The 17,818-nt window shown below is 44.9% G+C and overlaps 1 long non-coding RNA gene across 1 annotated transcript; it reads left to right on the plus strand.

Annotated features, from left to right (window-relative positions):
• Window positions 1-11,948: 11,948 nt before the first annotated feature.
• Window positions 11,949-15,836, plus strand: LOC135774586 (uncharacterized). Its single transcript, XR_010543749.2, has 2 exons — window positions 11,949-14,875; window positions 15,151-15,836. It is a non-coding gene; the product is annotated as an uncharacterized lncRNA (long non-coding RNA).
• Window positions 15,837-17,818: the final 1,982 nt, after the last annotated feature.

Here is a 17,818-nt window from a genome sequence, read left to right on the forward strand (position 1 = left end):
TAGAGACACGGGGGCTGGACCGTTTGACTCGTGACTCAGAGTGTAATCATTATGGGATGCCATTTTTTTCCCTAGCAACCAAATACAGTACCCTAGCAACAGAGTAAACAAAGCCTTATATCTCCGCATCAGAACATCGTAGAGACACGGGGGTTGGACCGTTTGACTCGTGACTCGGAGTGTAATCACTAGTGGATGCCATTTTTTCCCTAGCAACCAAATACAGTACCCTAGCAACAGAGTAAACAAAGCCTTATATCTCCGCATCAGAACATCGTAGAGACACGGGGGTTGGACCGTTTGACTCGTGACTCAGAGTGTAATCATTATGGGATGCCAATTTTTTCCCTAGCAACCAAATACAGTACCCTAGCAACAGAGTAAACAAAGCCTTATATCTCCGCACCAGAACATCGTAGAGACACGGGGCTTGGACCGTTTGACTAGTGACTCAGAGTGTAATCATTATGGGATGCCAATTTTTTCCCTAGCAACCAAATACAGTACCCTAGCAACAGAGTAAACAAAGCCTTATATCTCCGCATCAGAACATCGTAGAGACACGGGGGTTGGACCGTTTGACTCGTGACTCGGAGTGTAACCATTATGGGATGCCATTTTTTCCCTAGCAACCAAATACAGTACCCTAGCAACAGAGTAAACAAAGCCTTATATCTCCGCATCAGAACATCGTAGAGACACGGGGGTTGGACCGTTTGACTCGTGACTCGGAGTGTAATCATTATGGGATGCCAATTTTTTCCCTAGCAACCAAATACAGTACCCTAGCAACAGAGTAAACAAAGCCTTATATCTCCGCATCAGAACATCGTAGAGACACGGGGGTTGGACCGTTTGACTCGTGACTCGGAGTGTAATCATTATGGGATGCCAATTTTTTCCCTAGCAACCAAATACAGTACCCTAGCAACAGAGTTAACAAAGCCTTATATCTCCGCATCAGAACATCGTAGAGACACGGGGGTTGGACCGTTTGACTCGTGACTCAGAGTGTAATCATTATGGGATGCCATTTTTTTCCCTAGCAACCAAATACAGTACCCTAGCAACAGAGTAAACAAAGCCTTATATCTCCGCATCAGAACATCGTAGAGACACGGGGGTTGGACCGTTTGACTCGTGAATCAGAGTGTAATCACTAGTGGATGCCAATTTTTTCCCTAGCAACCAAATACAGTACCCTAGCAACAGTGTAAACAAAGCCTTATTTCTCCGCATCAGAACATCGTAGAGACACGGGGGTTGGACCGTTTAACTCGTGACTCTGAGTGTAATCACTAGTGGATGCCAAATTTTTCCATAGCAACCAAATACAGTACCCTAGCAACCGCATAAACAAAGCCTCATATCTCTGCATCAAAACCTCATAGAGACACGGGGGTTGGAACGTTTTACTTTTGGGTTGGAGTATAATCATATATTGTCCCGAGGATTTTGCCACGGCAAGCACCACTTCACATTTTCTTCAGGAAATGTACCTATCTAGTTATATTTTATTCTTACATCTGCACGTTTTTTCGGCACCTAACTCGTCCCGCACGGTTTGTCGTAGACCCATGAAAGAGGGCTCAAATCGACCGGCTTATTAAGGAGAGGTGTGCTATGACTTTTATAAGCAATCGAGTGCAGGATTTCCGAAAGGGGGGCGAAAAACCACCCAAAAAATCCCATTGACTTAACATTGCGCCCAACTTTGACGAGTCATAGCTCCGCTCGAGGATTTTGTAGAAACATGTGGGTTACAACATTTGAAGAGGGTGGTAGGCTCTGTAAGAACATGGATCACAATGGGGTGTAAGTTGTACCCCTGGGGTGTAAGGGGTGCCCAAAAGTGCCCCAATGAAAAGTCAATGGGGCAAAATCCCATAGACTTACCATTGCAAAAATTTTGACGGGTCATAGGTCCGAGCTAGGATTTCATAGAAACATGTGGGTTACTAAATTTGAAGAGGGTGCTAGACTCTGTCAGGACGTCCCCCACAATGGGGTGTAAGGTTACCATAGCAACCATTTTGGGCAACCTAGCAACCTATACCATAGACTGCCATTATAAAATGCCCGGATGGATATCTTTGCACCACAGTGTCATAGAGACATGGGGGTGGGCTCATTTTACTCAGGCATCCAATCAGTCTCTCAGGATCCTTACAGACTTACTAAGCCACGCCCCTAGCAACCACTTTTGAGCACCCTAGCAACATAAAATACAAACAGTTATATCTCGGCATCAGAACATCGTAGAGACACGGGGGTTGGACCGTTTTACTTGTGACTAGGGGTGTAACAATTGGGCACATCATTGGCCACTCCCAAGCCACGCCCCTAGCAACCAAATACAGTACCCTAGCAACAGAGTTAACAAAGCCTTATATCTCCGCATCAGAACATCGTAGAGACACGGGGGTTGGACCGTTTGACTCGTGACTCAGAGTGTAATCATTATGGGATGCCATTTTTTTCCCTAGCAACCAAATACAGTACCCTAGCAACAGAGTAAACAAAGCCTTATATCTCCGCATCAGAACATCGTAGAGACACGGGGGTTGGACCGTTTGACTCGTGAATCAGAGTGTAATCACTAGTGGATGCCAATTTTTTCCCTAGCAACCAAATACAGTACCCTAGCAACAGTGTAAACAAAGCCTTATTTCTCCGCATCAGAACATCGTAGAGACACGGGGGTTGGACCGTTTAACTCGTGACTCTGAGTGTAATCACTAGTGGATGCCAAATTTTTCCATAGCAACCAAATACAGTACCCTAGCAACCGCATAAACAAAGCCTCATATCTCTGCATCAAAACCTCATAGAGACACGGGGGTTGGAACGTTTTACTTTTGGGTTGGAGTATAATCATATATTGTCCCGAGGATTTTGCCACGGCAAGCACCACTTCACATTTTCTTCAGGAAATGTACCTATCTAGTTATATTTTATTCTTACATCTGCACGTTTTTTCGGCACCTAACTCGTCCCGCACGGTTTGTCGTAGACCCATGAAAGAGGGCTCAAATCGACCGGCTTATTAAGGAGAGGTGTGCTATGACTTTTATAAGCAATCGAGTGCAGGATTTCCGAAAGGGGGGCGAAAAACCACCCAAAAAATCCCATTGACTTAACATTGCGCCCAACTTTGACGAGTCATAGCTCCGCTCGAGGATTTTGTAGAAACATGTGGGTTACAACATTTGAAGAGGGTGGTAGGCTCTGTAAGAACATGGATCACAATGGGGTGTAAGTTGTACCCCTGGGGTGTAAGGGGTGCCCAAAAGTGCCCCAATGAAAAGTCAATGGGGCAAAATCCCATAGACTTACCATTGCAAAAATTTTGACGGGTCATAGGTCCGAGCTAGGATTTCATAGAAACATGTGGGTTACTAAATTTGAAGAGGGTGCTAGACTCTGTCAGGACGTCCCCCACAATGGGGTGTAAGGTTACCATAGCAACCATTTTGGGCAACCTAGCAACCTATACCATAGACTGCCATTATAAAATGCCCGGATGGATATCTTTGCACCACAGTGTCATAGAGACATGGGGGTGGGCTCATTTTACTCAGGCATCCAATCAGTCTCTCAGGATCCTTACAGACTTACTAAGCCACGCCCCTAGCAACCACTTTTGAGCACCCTAGCAACATAAAATACAAACAGTTATATCTCGGCATCAGAACATCGTAGAGACACGGGGGTTGGACCGTTTTACTTGTGACTAGGGGTGTAACAATTGGGCACATCATTGGCCACTCCCAAGCCACGCCCCTAGCAACCAAATTTGAGCACCCTAGCAACCGAATAAACAAAGCCTTATATCTCCGCATCAGAACATCGTAGAGACACGGGGTTTGGACCGTTTTACTTGTGACTCAGAGTGTAATCACTGGGCACATCATTGGCCACTCCCAAGCCACGCCCCTAGCAACCAAATACAGTACCCTAGCAACAGAGTAAACAAAGCCTTATATCTCCGCATCAGAACATCATAGAGACACGAGGGTTGGACCGTTTTACTTAAGACTCGGAGTGTAATCACTGGGCACATAATTGGCCACTCCCAAGCCACGCCCCTAGCAACCAAATACAGTACCGTAGCAACAGAGTAAACAAAGCCTTATATCTCTGCATCAGAACATCGTAGAGACACGGGGGTTGGACCGTTTTACTTGTGACTCGGAGTGTAATCACTGGGCACATCATTGGCCACTCCCAAGCCACGCCCCTAGCAACCAAATACAGTACCCTAGCAACAGAGTAAACAAAGCCTTATATCTCCGCATCAGAACATCGTAGAGACACGGGGGTTGGACCGTTTGACTCGTGACTCGGAGGGTAATCACTAGTGGATGCCATTTTTTTCCCTAGCAACCAAATACAGTACCCTAGCAACAGAGTAAACAAAGCCTTATATCTCCGCATCAGAACATCGTAGAGACACGGGGTTTGGACCGTTTGACTCGTGACTCGGAGGGTAATCACTAGTGGATGCCATTTTTTTCCCTAGCAACCAAATACAGTACCCTAGCAACAGAGTAAACAAAGCCTTTTATCTCCACATCAGAACATCGCAGAGACACGGGGGTTGGACCGTTTGACTCGTATCTTGGAGTGTAATCACTAGTGGATGCCAATTTTTTCCCTAGCAACCAAATACAGTACCCTAGCAACAGAGTAAACAAAGCCTTATATCTCCGCATCAGAACATCGTAGAGACACGGGGTTTGACCGTTTGACTCGTGACTCGGAGTGTAATCACTAGTGGATGCCAATTTTCTCCCTAGCAACCAAATACAGTACCCTAGCAACCGAATAAACAAAGCCTTATATTTTCGCATCAGAATATCGTAAAGACATGTGGGTTGAATTGTTTTACTTTTGGCTTGGAGTATAATCATATATTGTCCCCCGAAATTTGCCACGGCAAGCACCACTTCACATTTTCTTCAGGAAATGTACCTATCTAGTTATTATTATTCTTTTTCTGGACACTTTTTCGGCGCGTAACTCGTCCCGCACGGTTTAACGTAGTCCCATGAAAGAGGGCTCAAATCGACCGGATTATTGAGGAGAGGTGTGCTATGACTTTTATAAGCGATCGGGTGCAGGATTTCTGAAAGGGGGGCGAAAAACCACCCGAAAAATCCCATTGACTTAACATTGCGCCCAACTTTGACGAGTCATAGCTCCTCTCAAGGATTTTGTTGAAACATGTGGGTTACAACTTTTGAAGAGGGTGGTAGGCTCTGTAAAAACATGGATTACAATGGGGTGTAAGTTGTACCCCTGGGGTGTAAGAGGTGCCCAAAAATGCCCAATGAAAAGTCAATGGGGCAAAATCCCATAGACTTACCATTGCAAAAATTTTGACGGGTTATAGGTACGAGTGAGGATTCCTTAGAAACATGTGGGTTACTAAATTTGAAGAGGGTGGTAGACTCTGTAAGAACATGGATCACAATGGGGTGTAAGTTGTACCCCTGGGGTGTAAGAGGCCCCCAAAATTTCCCATTGACTTATAATGGGGCAGGGAACACGCCCATATAAGGGAATAAAACCGTTCCAGATGGGATATCTTTGCTTTACAGTGTCGTAGAGATAAGTGGGTGGGCTCATTTTACTCGGGCATCCAATCAGTCTCTCAGGATCATCCCAGAGTTATTAAGCCACGCCCCTAGCAACAATTTTGGGCACCCTAGCAACATCTCCCATAGAGTGCCATTATAAAATGCCCAGATGGATATCTTTGCACCACAGTGTCATAGAGACATGGGGGTGGGCTCATTTTACTCAAGCATCCAATCAGTCTCTCAGGATCCTTAAAGACTTACTAAGCCACGCCCCTAGCAACCACTTTTGAGCACCCTAGCAACATAAAATTCAAACAGTTATATCTCGGCATCAGAACATCGTAGAGACACGGGGGTTGGACCGTTTTACTTGTGACTAGGCGTGTAACAATTGGGCACATCATTGGCCACTCCCAAGCCACGCCCCTAGCAACCAAATTTGAGCACCCTAGCAACTGAATAAACAAAGCCTTATATCTCCGCATCAGAACATCGTAGAGACACGGGGGTTGGACCGTTTTATTCGTGACTCGAAGGGTAATCACTAGTTAATGCCAAGAGGTGTTAAGCCACGCCCCTAGCAACCAAATATGAACACCCTAGCAACGGAATAAACAAAGCCTTATATCTCTGGATCCGAACATCATAGAGACATGGGGGTTGGGTGTTTGGGTCATGTTAGCTTCATGCTAGCTTCATGCTAGGTCATACTAGCTTCATGCTAGTTTCATGCTAGCTTTATGCTAATTTCATAATATATCTTGCTAACTTCATGCTAAATAATGTTAGCATCATGCTAGCTTGATGCTTATTTATGTTAGCATCATGCTAGCTTCATGCTAATTTATGTTAACATCATGCTAGCTTCATGCTAATTCATGTTAACATAATGCTAGCTTCATGCTTCTTCATTTTAGCATTATGCTAGCTTCATGCTAATTCATGTTAACATCGTGCTAGCTTCATGCTAATTCATGTTAGCATCGTGCTAGCTTCATGCTAATTCATGTTAGCATCGTGCTAGCTTCATGCTAATTCATGTTAACATCATGCTAGCTTTATGCTAATTCATGTTAGCTTCATGCTAGCTTTATGTTAATTCATGTTAGCATCATGCTAACTTCATGCTAATTCATGTTAGCTTCATGCTAATTCATGTTAGCATAATGGTAGCTTTATGCTAATTCATGCTAGCTTCATGTTAATTCATGTTACCATCATGCTAGCTTCATGCTAATTCATGTTAGCATCATGCTAGCTTCATGCTAATCATGTTAGCTTCATGTTAATCATGCTAGCTTCATGTTAGCATCATGTTAATCATGCTAGCTTCATGTTAATCATGCTAACATAATGCTAGCTTCATGCTAATCATGTTAGCTTCGTGCTAATCATTCTAGCTTCATGCTAGCTTCATGCTAATCATGCTAGCATCATGTTAGCTTCATGCTAATCATGCTAGCATCATGCTAGCTTCATGCTAATCATGCTAGCATCATGCTAGCTTCATGCTAATCATGCTAGCATCATGCTAGCTTCATGCAAATCATGCTAGCTTCATGCTAGCTTCATGCTAATCATGCTACCATCATGCTAGCTTCATGCTAATCATGCTAGCATCATGCTAGCTTCATGCTAATCATGTTAGCTTCATGCTAATCATGCTAGCTTCATGTTAGCATCATGCTAATCATGCTAGCTTCATGCTAATCATGCTAACATCATGCTAGCTTCATGCTAATCATACTAGCATCATGCTAGCTTCATGCTAATCATGTTAGCTTCATGCTAATAATGCTAACTTCATGTTAGCATCATGCTAGCATCATGCTAACTTCATGCTAATCATGCTAGCTTCATGCTAGCTTCATGCTAGCATCATGCTAGCTTCATGCTAGCATCATGCTAGCTTCATGCTAATCATGTTAGCATCATGCTAGCTTCATGCTAATCATGCTAGCTTCATGCTAGCTTCATGCTAATAATGGTAGCTTCATGCTAGCTTCATGCTAATCGTGGTAGCATCATGCAAATCATGCTAGCATCATGCTAGCTTCATGCTAACTTCATGCTAATCATGTTAGCATCATGCTAGCTTCCTGCTAGCTTCATGCTAATCATGCTAGCTTCATGTTAACTTCATGGTAATCATGCTAGCTTCATGCTAACTTCATGGTAATCATGCTAATGTTAATCATGCTTAATGTTAATCATGCTAGCTTCATGTTAGCTTCATGGTAATCATGCTAACTTCATGCTAACTTCATGCTAATCATGCTAGCTTCATGCTAATCATGCTCGCTTCATGCTAATCATGCTAGCTTCATTATCTCCGCATCAGAACATCGTAGAGACACGGGGGTTGGACCGTTTGACTCGTGACTCGGAGTGTAATCATTATGGGATGCCAATTTTTTCCCTAGCAACCAAATACGGTACCCTAGCAACAGAGTAAACAAAGCCTTATATCTCCGCATCAGAACATCGTAGAGACACGGGGGTTGGATCGTTTGACTCGTGACTCGGAGGGTAATCACTAGTGGATGCCATTTTTTTCCTTAGCAACCAAATACAGTACCCTAGCAACAGAGTAAACAAAGCCTTATATCTCCGCATCAGAACATCGTAGAGACACGGGGGTTGGACCGTTTGACTCATGATTTGGAGGGTAATCACTAGTGGATGCCATTTTTTCCCTAGCAACCAAATACAGTACCCTAGCAACAGAGTAAACAAACCCTTATATCTCCGCATCAGAACATCGTAGAGACACGGGGTTTGGACCGTTTGATTTGTGACTCGGAGTGTAATCACTAGTGGATGCCAATTTTGTCCCTAGCAACCAAATACAGTACCCTAGCAACCGAATAAACAAAGCCTTATATCTTCGCATTAGAATATCGTAGAGACATGTGGGTTGAATTGATTTACTTTTGGCTTGGAGTATAATCATATATTGTCCCCCGAAATTTGCCACGGCAAGCACCACTTCACATTTTCTTCAGGAAATGTACCTATCTAGTTATTATTATTAGTGGTGCTTGCATTTATGCAAAGCATCACTATTACTATTGCTCAGGGATATTATTATTATTATATTTTATTCTTACATCCGGACACTTTTTTCGGCGATTAACTCGTCCCGCACGCTTTGTTGTAGACCCATGAAAGAGGGCTCAAATCGACCGGATTATTGAGGAGAGGTGTGCTATGACTTTTATAAGGGATCGGGTGCCGGATTTCCGAAAGGGGGGCGTAAAACCACCCCAAAAATCCCATTGACTTAACATTGGGCCCAACTTTGATGGGTCATAGCTCCGCTCGTGGATTTTGTAGAAACATGTGGGTTACAACATTTGAAGAGGGTGGTAGGCTCTGTAAAAACATGGATCACAATGGGGTGTAAGTTGTACCCCTGGGGTGTAAGAGGTGCCCAAAAGTGTCCCAATGAAAAGTCAATGGGGCAAAATCCCATAGACTTACCATTGCAAAAATTTTGACGGGTCATAGGTCCGAGCCAGGATTTCATAGAAACATGTGGGTTACTAAATTTGAAAAGGGTGCTAGACTCTGTCAGGACGTACCCCACAATGGGGTGTAAGGTTACCATAGCAACCATTTTGGGCACCCTAGCAACCGAATAAACAAAGCCTTATATCTCCGCATCAGAACATCGTAGAGACACGGGGTTTGGACCGTTTTACTTGTGACTCGGAGTGTAATCACTGGGCACATCATTGGCCACTCCCAAGCCACGCCCCTAGCAACCAAATACAGTACCCTAGCAACAGAGTAAACAAAGCCTTATATCTCCGCATCAGAACATCGTAGAGACACGGGGGTTGGACCGTTTTACTTGTGACTCGGAATGTAATCACTGGGCACATCATTGGCCACTCCCAAGCCACGCCCCTAGCAACCAAATACAGTACCCTAGCAACAGAGTAAACAAAGCCTTATATCTCCGCATCAGAACATCGTAGAGACATGGGGGTTGGACCGTTTGACTCATGACTCGGAGGGTAATCACTAGTGGATGCCATTTTTTTCCTTAGCAACCAAATACAGTACCCTAGCAACAGAGTAAACAAAGCCTTATATCTCCGCATCAGAACATCGTAAAGACACGGGGTTTGGACCGTTTGACTCGTGACTCGGAGGGTAATCACTAGTGGATGCCATGTTTTCCCCTAGCAACCAAATACAGTACCCTAGCAACAGAGTAAACAAAGCCTTATATCTCCGCATCAGAACATCGTAGAGACACGGGGGTTGGACCGTTTGACTCGTGACTCGGAGGGTAATCACTAGTGGATGCCATTTTTTTCCTTAGCAACCAAATACAGTACCCTAGCAACAGAGTAAACAAAGCCTTATATCTCCGCATCAGAACATCGTAGAGACACGGGGGTTGGACCGTTTGACTCATGACTCGGAGGGTAATCACTAGAGGATGCCATTTTTTTCCCTAGCAACCAAATACAGTACCCTAGCAACAGAGTAAACAAACCCTTATATCTCCGCATCAGAACATCGTAGAGACACGGGGTTTGGACCGTTTGACTCGTGACTCAGAGTGTAATCACTAGTGGATGCCAATTTTTTCCCTAGCAACCAAATACAGTACCCTAGCAACAGAGTAAACAAAGCCTTATATCTCCGCATCAGAACATCGTAGAGACACGGGGGTTTGACCGTTTGACTCGTGACTCGGAGTGTAACCACTAGTGGATGCCAATTTTCTCCCTAGCAACCAAATACAGTACCCTAGCAACCGAATAAACAAAGCCTTATATCTTCGCATCAGAATATCGTAGAGACATGTGGGTTGAATTGTTTTACTTTTGGCTTGGAGTATAATCATATATTGTCCCCCGAAATTTGCCACGGCAAGCACCACTTCACATTTTCTTCAGGAAATGTACCTATCTATTTATTATTATTATTCTTTTTTTTCTGAGACTAAAATTTCTAACTCTAACTCGTCCTAGAGCTTTCAAGCTACAGCCATCAAACTTTGGACAGACTTTCGGTCTGATCTGACGAGGTGTGCTATATCTTTTCTAACTGATGGGACCTTCCGAATTCCTAAACGGGGCGCTGAAACACCCCAAAATTTCCATTGACTTAACATTGAGACAAACTTTGACGGGTCAAAGCTGCGAGTGAGAAACTTGTAGAAACTTGTGGCTTACCACATTTAAGGAGGCTGACAGGCTGTGTAAGAACATACCTCACAATGGGGTGTAAGCTGTACCCCTGGGGTGTAAGAGGCCCCCAAATTTTCCCATTGACTTATAATGGGGCAGGAAATATGCCCATAAAAGGGAAAAATAGCGTCCCAGATGGAATATCTTCACTTTAGAGTGTCTTAGAGACATGGGGGTGGGCTCATTTTACTCAAGCATCCAATCAGTCTCTTAGGATCACCCCAGAGATATTAAGCCACGCCCCTAGCAACAATTTTGGGTACCCTAGCAACATCTCCCATAGACTACCATTATAAAAAGCCCAGATGGATATCTTTGCACCAGAGTGTCATAGAGACATAGGGGTGGGCTCATTTTACTCAGGCATCCAATCAGTCTCTTAGGATTCTTATTGAGGTATTAAGCCACGCCCCTAGCAACAAAATATGAAGACCCTAGCAACATAATAAACAAAGCCTTATATCTCTGGATCTGAACATCGTAGAGACACAGGGGTTGGACCGTTTTTCTTGTGGCTTGAAGTGTAATCATTATGGGATGCCAATTTTTTCCCTAGCAACCAAACTTAGTACCCTAGCAACGGAATAAACAAAGCCTTATATCTCCGCTTCAGAACATCATAGAGACACGGGGGTTGGACCGTTTAACTTGTGGCTTGAAGGGTGATCATTATGGGATGCCAATTTTCTCCCTAGCAACCAAACTTAGTACCCTAGCAACGCAATAAATGTTAGCTTCATGCTAGCTTCTTGCTAATCGTGCTAGCTTCATGCTAGCTTCATGCTAATCATGCTAACATCATGCTAGCTTCATGCTAATCATGCTAACTTCATGCTAGCTTCATGCTAATCATGCTAACTTCATGCTAGCTTCATGCTAATCATGCTAACATCATGCTAGCTTCATGCTAATCATGCTAGCTTCATGCTAATCATACTAGCATCATGCTAGCTTCATGCTAACTTCATGCTAATCATGCTAGCTTCATGCTAGCTTCATGCTAATCATGCTAGCATCATGCTAGCTTCATACTAATCATGCTAGTGTCACAAGGTGACGATCTTTTCGGGGCGGAACCAAAAGTCGGGAAACTTTGGTTCCGCCCGGATGTTTCCGCCCAGACCAGAGAACGGAAACACCGGACATCCGGCAGCTTCGCGAAGGCTGTAATCAGCCGATTGAGCACAGCTGTGCCTAGTTAAAGAGATCGCCGGGCAATTGGACAACTGGAGTACATGAAGGAGTATTTAAAGCACAGCTAAATCACAGTTTGGAGGTCGGGCACGAGAGGGGGATTGACACGGGGAAAGCTCCTCTGCTTAGTGCAGAAGAGGTAACTACGTACCTTTTGAAGAGCCCGCAGGCTCTGTTGATCCGGGCTGCGCTTGAAGCGCGCGGAAAGAAGACAGGAGCTGCCTGGGGTGAAAGAAAGGCGATACGTGGGTGGAGAAAAGGAGCACCCCGAAGAGAGCATTGTGCTGTCAAGTCTGTCGTAGTGTGTGCTGAGGAACGGAGCTGTGCTCGTTGTTAGACGTGGTGGCTGTCTGTATTTCTCTCTCTCTCCCTCTCTCGTTATAGTTTACGGTGGACCTGCTGGAGTAAATGGAAGATCCTATGGGTAAAAAGGAACTTTGGTCTAACCAGTACTGTTGAAGGAGTAAAGCAGGAAGAAAATTGATCTTGTTGTACAACGTAAACAGAGGCTGTCTGCTGTGAGTATACCCTTTGGTGTGGAGTAACTTGCAAAAATTAACCTGTGTAACCGTTGGAGACCTCCAGGAGAAGGAGGGCGGCCCTACCCCTACAATAGTGTGGTGGGCGAGCCGTTAGAAGGTAAATCCAAACATCCACAACAACGAGACTTATTTTGGTCGTATTTTCCATCGCCCCTATCCCAGCCCAAGCGCAGTGGAGGACACCGGGCGCTTCCCTTGTTGTGTTGCACTTATAGTGTGGTGAGTGAGACTTGCAATTAATAAGCTTTTCACGTTTGGAGTGGTGCTGTGTATTTGCTGTGGGTTGCTGTGTGTCTTATTAGACGAAGCCCCGCATCATCCATTTCTTCTACTGGGCAGAGGACGGAGAGGCCAACGACCTCAGAAATTACTGTTACCATACGTAGTGTGCTGTTTCGGAGTACGAAGGGACGCAGACCAAGAGCTGTCAGTGACTGTGAGTAAACATTGGAAATATTCGTGGTGTAAACTTACCTGTGTCTGTTTTGTCGCAGAGTTAGAGGCGAAAGGGTCCGCCGCCCCCGCGGTCTCTACAAAGGGGCGCCCCTGTCCAGGATTCGATCGGCCTACGGGCAGTGGAGATAGGGCAGCGCTCGGCCCGGTGAGGTGGTGTGTGACCTTCGCCCCTCTGCTGACCTACGGAGGAAACCATACCTACCCAGAAAGCTGTAAACAGCAGAGCCGGTGAGAAACACTCGAAGTCTCAGTAACAGTGTCTTTGTGTCCTAGCGGCCACCTGTGGAGAGAGAGAAGAACGAGAGTGAATAATTGAAGAACAGACCGTGAACGTGATACCTACCCAGAAAGCTGTAAACAGCAGAGCCGGTGAGAAATACTCGAAGTCCAAGTAACAGTGTCCTTGTGTCTTAGTGGCCGCCTGTGGAGAGAAAGGACAACGAGAGTGAACAATTGGAGAGCAGACTGTGAACATGATACCTACCCAGAAAGCTGTAAACAGCAGAGCCGGTGAGAAATACTCAAAGTCCAAGTAACAGTGTCTTTGTGTCTTAGTGGCCGCCTGCGAAGAAGAAGAACGAGAATGAACATGAGGAGAGTGGACTGTGTGAAGATACAGTTGGTGGTGGAGGAGAGCCTAGAGTGGCCATTATTTTAAGTTCCCCGTTTTCCCTTCCCTATATATCTTTTTAAGTAAATTAAATAAAGTACCTTTTTAATATTATGCTTACCTTGTGTGTCTGGTCATTGGGGTGGCTTTGGGAATCTCCTCGAGGTGGAGAAAGGGGCGTGACCTTAGTTACATCTGGGTCCACCCCTACCTGTGACAGATTTGGCGTAGTCGGCAGTCCACCTCGGGTTGAGACCAAGGTCCCCCAATGGCCTACCACGTTTTTTTTAAAGAAAAGCTCCCATCAACACCCTATCAGTCCCTAAACAACGCGTTCTCGGGACGAGAACGGATTGGCGGGGGAGGATGTCACAAGGTGACGATCTTTTCGGGGCGGAACCAAAAGTCGGGAAACTTTGGTTCCGCCCGGATGTTTCCGCCCAGACCAGAGAACGGAAACACCGGACATCCGGCAGCTTCGCGAAGGCTGTAATCAGCCGATTGAGCACAGCTGTGCCTAGTTAAAGAGATCGCCGGGCAATTGGACAACTGGAGTACATGAAGGAGTATTTAAAGCACAGCTAAATCACAGTTTGGAGGTCGGGCACGAGAGGGGGATTGACACGGGGAAAGCTCCTCTGCTTAGTGCAGAAGAGGTAACTACGTACCTTTTGAAGAGCCCGCAGGCTCTGTTGATCCGGGCTGCGCTTGAAGCGCGCGGAAAGAAGACAGGAGCTGCCTGGGGTGAAAGAAAGGCGATACGTGGGTGGAGAAAAGGAGCACCCCGAAGAGAGCATTGTGCTGTCAAGTCTGTCGTAGTGTGTGCTGAGGAACGGAGCTGTGCTCGTTGTTAGACGTGGTGGCTGTCTGTATTTCTCTCTCTCTCCCTCTCTCGTTATAGTTTACGGTGGACCTGCTGGAGTAAATGGAAGATCCTATGGGTAAAAAGGAACTTTGGTCTAACCAGTACTGTTGAAGGAGTAAAGCAGGAAGAAAATTGATCTTGTTGTACAACGTAAACAGAGGCTGTCTGCTGTGAGTATACCCTTTGGTGTGGAGTAACTTGCAAAAATTAACCTGTGTAACCGTTGGAGACCTCCAGGAGAAGGAGGGCGGCCCTACCCCTACAATAGTGTGGTGGGCGAGCCGTTAGAAGGTAAATCCAAACATCCACAACAACGAGACTTATTTTGGTCGTATTTTCCATCGCCCCTATCCCAGCCCAAGCGCAGTGGAGGACACCGGGCGCTTCCCTTGTTGTGTTGCACTTATAGTGTGGTGAGTGAGACTTGCAATTAATAAGCTTTTCACGTTTGGAGTGGTGCTGTGTATTTGCTGTGGGTTGCTGTGTGTCTTATTAGACGAAGCCCCGCATCATCCATTTCTTCTACTGGGCAGAGGACGGAGAGGCCAACGACCTCAGAAATTACTGTTACCATACGTAGTGTGCTGTTTCGGAGTACGAAGGGACGCAGACCAAGAGCTGTCAGTGACTGTGAGTAAACATTGGAAATATTTGTGGTGTAAACTTACCTGTGTCTGTTTTGTCGCAGAGTTAGAGGCGAAAGGGTCCGCCGCCCCCGCGGTCTCTACAAAGGGGCGCCCCTGTCCAGGATTCGATCGGCCTACGGGCAGTGGAGATAGGGCAGCGCTCGGCCCGGTGAGGTGGTGTGTGACCTTCGCCCCTCTGCTGACCTACGGAGGAAACCATACCTACCCAGAAAGCTGTAAACAGCAGAGCCGGTGAGAAACACTCGAAGTCTCAGTAACAGTGTCTTTGTGTCCTAGCGGCCACCTGTGGAGAGAGAGAAGAACGAGAGTGAATAATTGAAGAACAGACCGTGAACGTGATACCTACCCAGAAAGCTGTAAACAGCAGAGCCGGTGAGAAATACTCGAAGTCCAAGTAACAGTGTCCTTGTGTCTTAGTGGCCGCCTGTGGAGAGAAAGGACAACGAGAGTGAACAATTGGAGAGCAGACTGTGAACATGATACCTACCCAGAAAGCTGTAAACAGCAGAGCCGGTGAGAAATACTCAAAGTCCAAGTAACAGTGTCTTTGTGTCTTAGTGGCCGCCTGCGAAGAAGAAGAACGAGAATGAACATGAGGAGAGTGGACTGTGTGAAGATACAGTTGGTGGTGGAGGAGAGCCTAGAGTGGCCATTATTTTAAGTTCCCCGTTTTCCCTTCCCTATATATCTTTTTAAGTAAATTAAATAAAGTACCTTTTTAATATTATGCTTACCTTGTGTGTCTGGTCATTGGGGTGGCTTTGGGAATCTCCTCGAGGTGGAGAAAGGGGCGTGACCTTAGTTACATCTGGGTCCACCCCTACCTGTGACACTAGCATCATGCTAGCTTCATGCTAATCATGCTAGCATCATGCTAGCTTCATGCTAATCATGCTAACATCATGCTAACTTCATGCTAATCATGCTAGCATCAAGCTAGCTTCATGCTAATCATGCTAACATCATGCTAGCTTCATGCTAATCATGCTAACATCATGTTAGCTTCATGCAAATCATGCTAGCATCATGCTAGCTTCATGCTAATCATGCTAGCTTCATGCTAGCTTCATGCTAATCATGCTAGCATCATGCTAGCTTCATGCTAATCATGTTAACATCATGCTAGCATCATACTAGCTTCATGCTAATCATGGTAGCTTCATGCTAATCATGCTAGCATCATGCTAGCTTCATGCTAATCATGCTAGCATCATGCTAGCTTCATGCTTATCATGCTAGCTTCATGCTAATCATGCTAGCATCAAGCTAGCTTCATTCTAATCATGCTAGCATCATGCTAGCTTCATGCTAATCATGCTAACATCATGCTAGCTTCATGGTAAATCATGCTACCTTCATACTTAAACATACTAACAGCCAGATAGCCTACTAAACTAAACTTATGTCAAACCGTTTTAAACGTTCAGGCTACGCTTTCTCAAGCCAACATAAAGTTTGTCTTCAAACTTTACTATCTAGTTATTATTATTCTTCTGATCCACAATTTTCTAAATCTAACTCCTCCTAGAGCTTTAACTCTACATACTCCAAACTCAGGTCAGACCTTCAGTCTGATCTGACTTGAGTTGCTATATCTTTTCTAACTGATGGGACCTTCCGAATTCCTAAACGGGGCGCTCAAACACCCCAAAATTCCCATTGACTTAACATTGAGACAAACTTTGACGGGTCATAGCTGCGAGTGAGAAACTTGTAGAAACTTGTGACTTACCACATCTAAGGAGTCTGACAGGCTGTGTAAGAACATACATCACAATGGGGTGTAAGCTGTACCCCTGGGGTGTAAGGGGCCCCCAAAATCTCCCATTGACTTATAATGGGGCAGGAAACATGCCCATATAAGGGAATAAAAGCGTCCCAGATGGAATATCTTCACTTTAGAGTGTCGTAGAGACATGGGGGTGGGCTCATTTTACTCGGTCATCCAATCAGTCTCTCAGGGTTGTCCCAGATCTATTAAGCCACGCCCCTAGCAACAATTTTGGGTACCCTAGCAACATCTCCCATAGACTACCATTATAAAAAGCCAAGATGGATATCTTTGCACCAGAGTGTCATAGAGACATAGGGGTGGGCTCATTTTACTCAGACATCCAATCAGTCTCTTAAGATTCTTGTTGAGGTATTAAGCCATGCCCCTAGCAACCAAATATGAGCACCCTAGCAACATAATAAACAAAGCCTTATATCTCTGGATCTGAACATCATAGAGACATGGGGGTTGGGTCTTTGGGTCATGTTAGCTTCATGCTAGCTTCATGCTAAGTCATACTTGCTTCATGCTAGTTTCATGCTAGCTTTATGCTAATTTCATAATAAATCTTGCTAACTTCATGTTAAATCATGCTAGCTTCATGCTAGTTCATGTTAGCATCATGCTAACTTCATGCTAATTCATGTTAGCTTCATGTTAACATCATGCTAGCTTCATGCTAATTTGTATTAGCATCATGCTAATTTCATGCTAATTCGTATTAACATCATGCTAGCTTCATGCTAATTCATGTTAGCATCATGCTAGCTTCATGCTAATTCATGTTAACATCATGCTAGCTTCATGCTAATTCATGTTAACATCATGCTAGCTTTATGCTAATTCATGTTAGCATCATGCTAGCTTCATGCTAATTCATGTTAGCATCATGCTATCTTCATGCTAATTCATGTTAGCATCATGTTAACATCATG

The sequence above is a fragment of the Paramisgurnus dabryanus genome, chromosome 5 (genome assembly GCF_030506205.2).
Source record: "Paramisgurnus dabryanus chromosome 5, PD_genome_1.1, whole genome shotgun sequence".
In the NCBI taxonomy this organism is placed as follows: Eukaryota; Metazoa; Chordata; class Actinopteri; order Cypriniformes; family Cobitidae; genus Paramisgurnus; species Paramisgurnus dabryanus.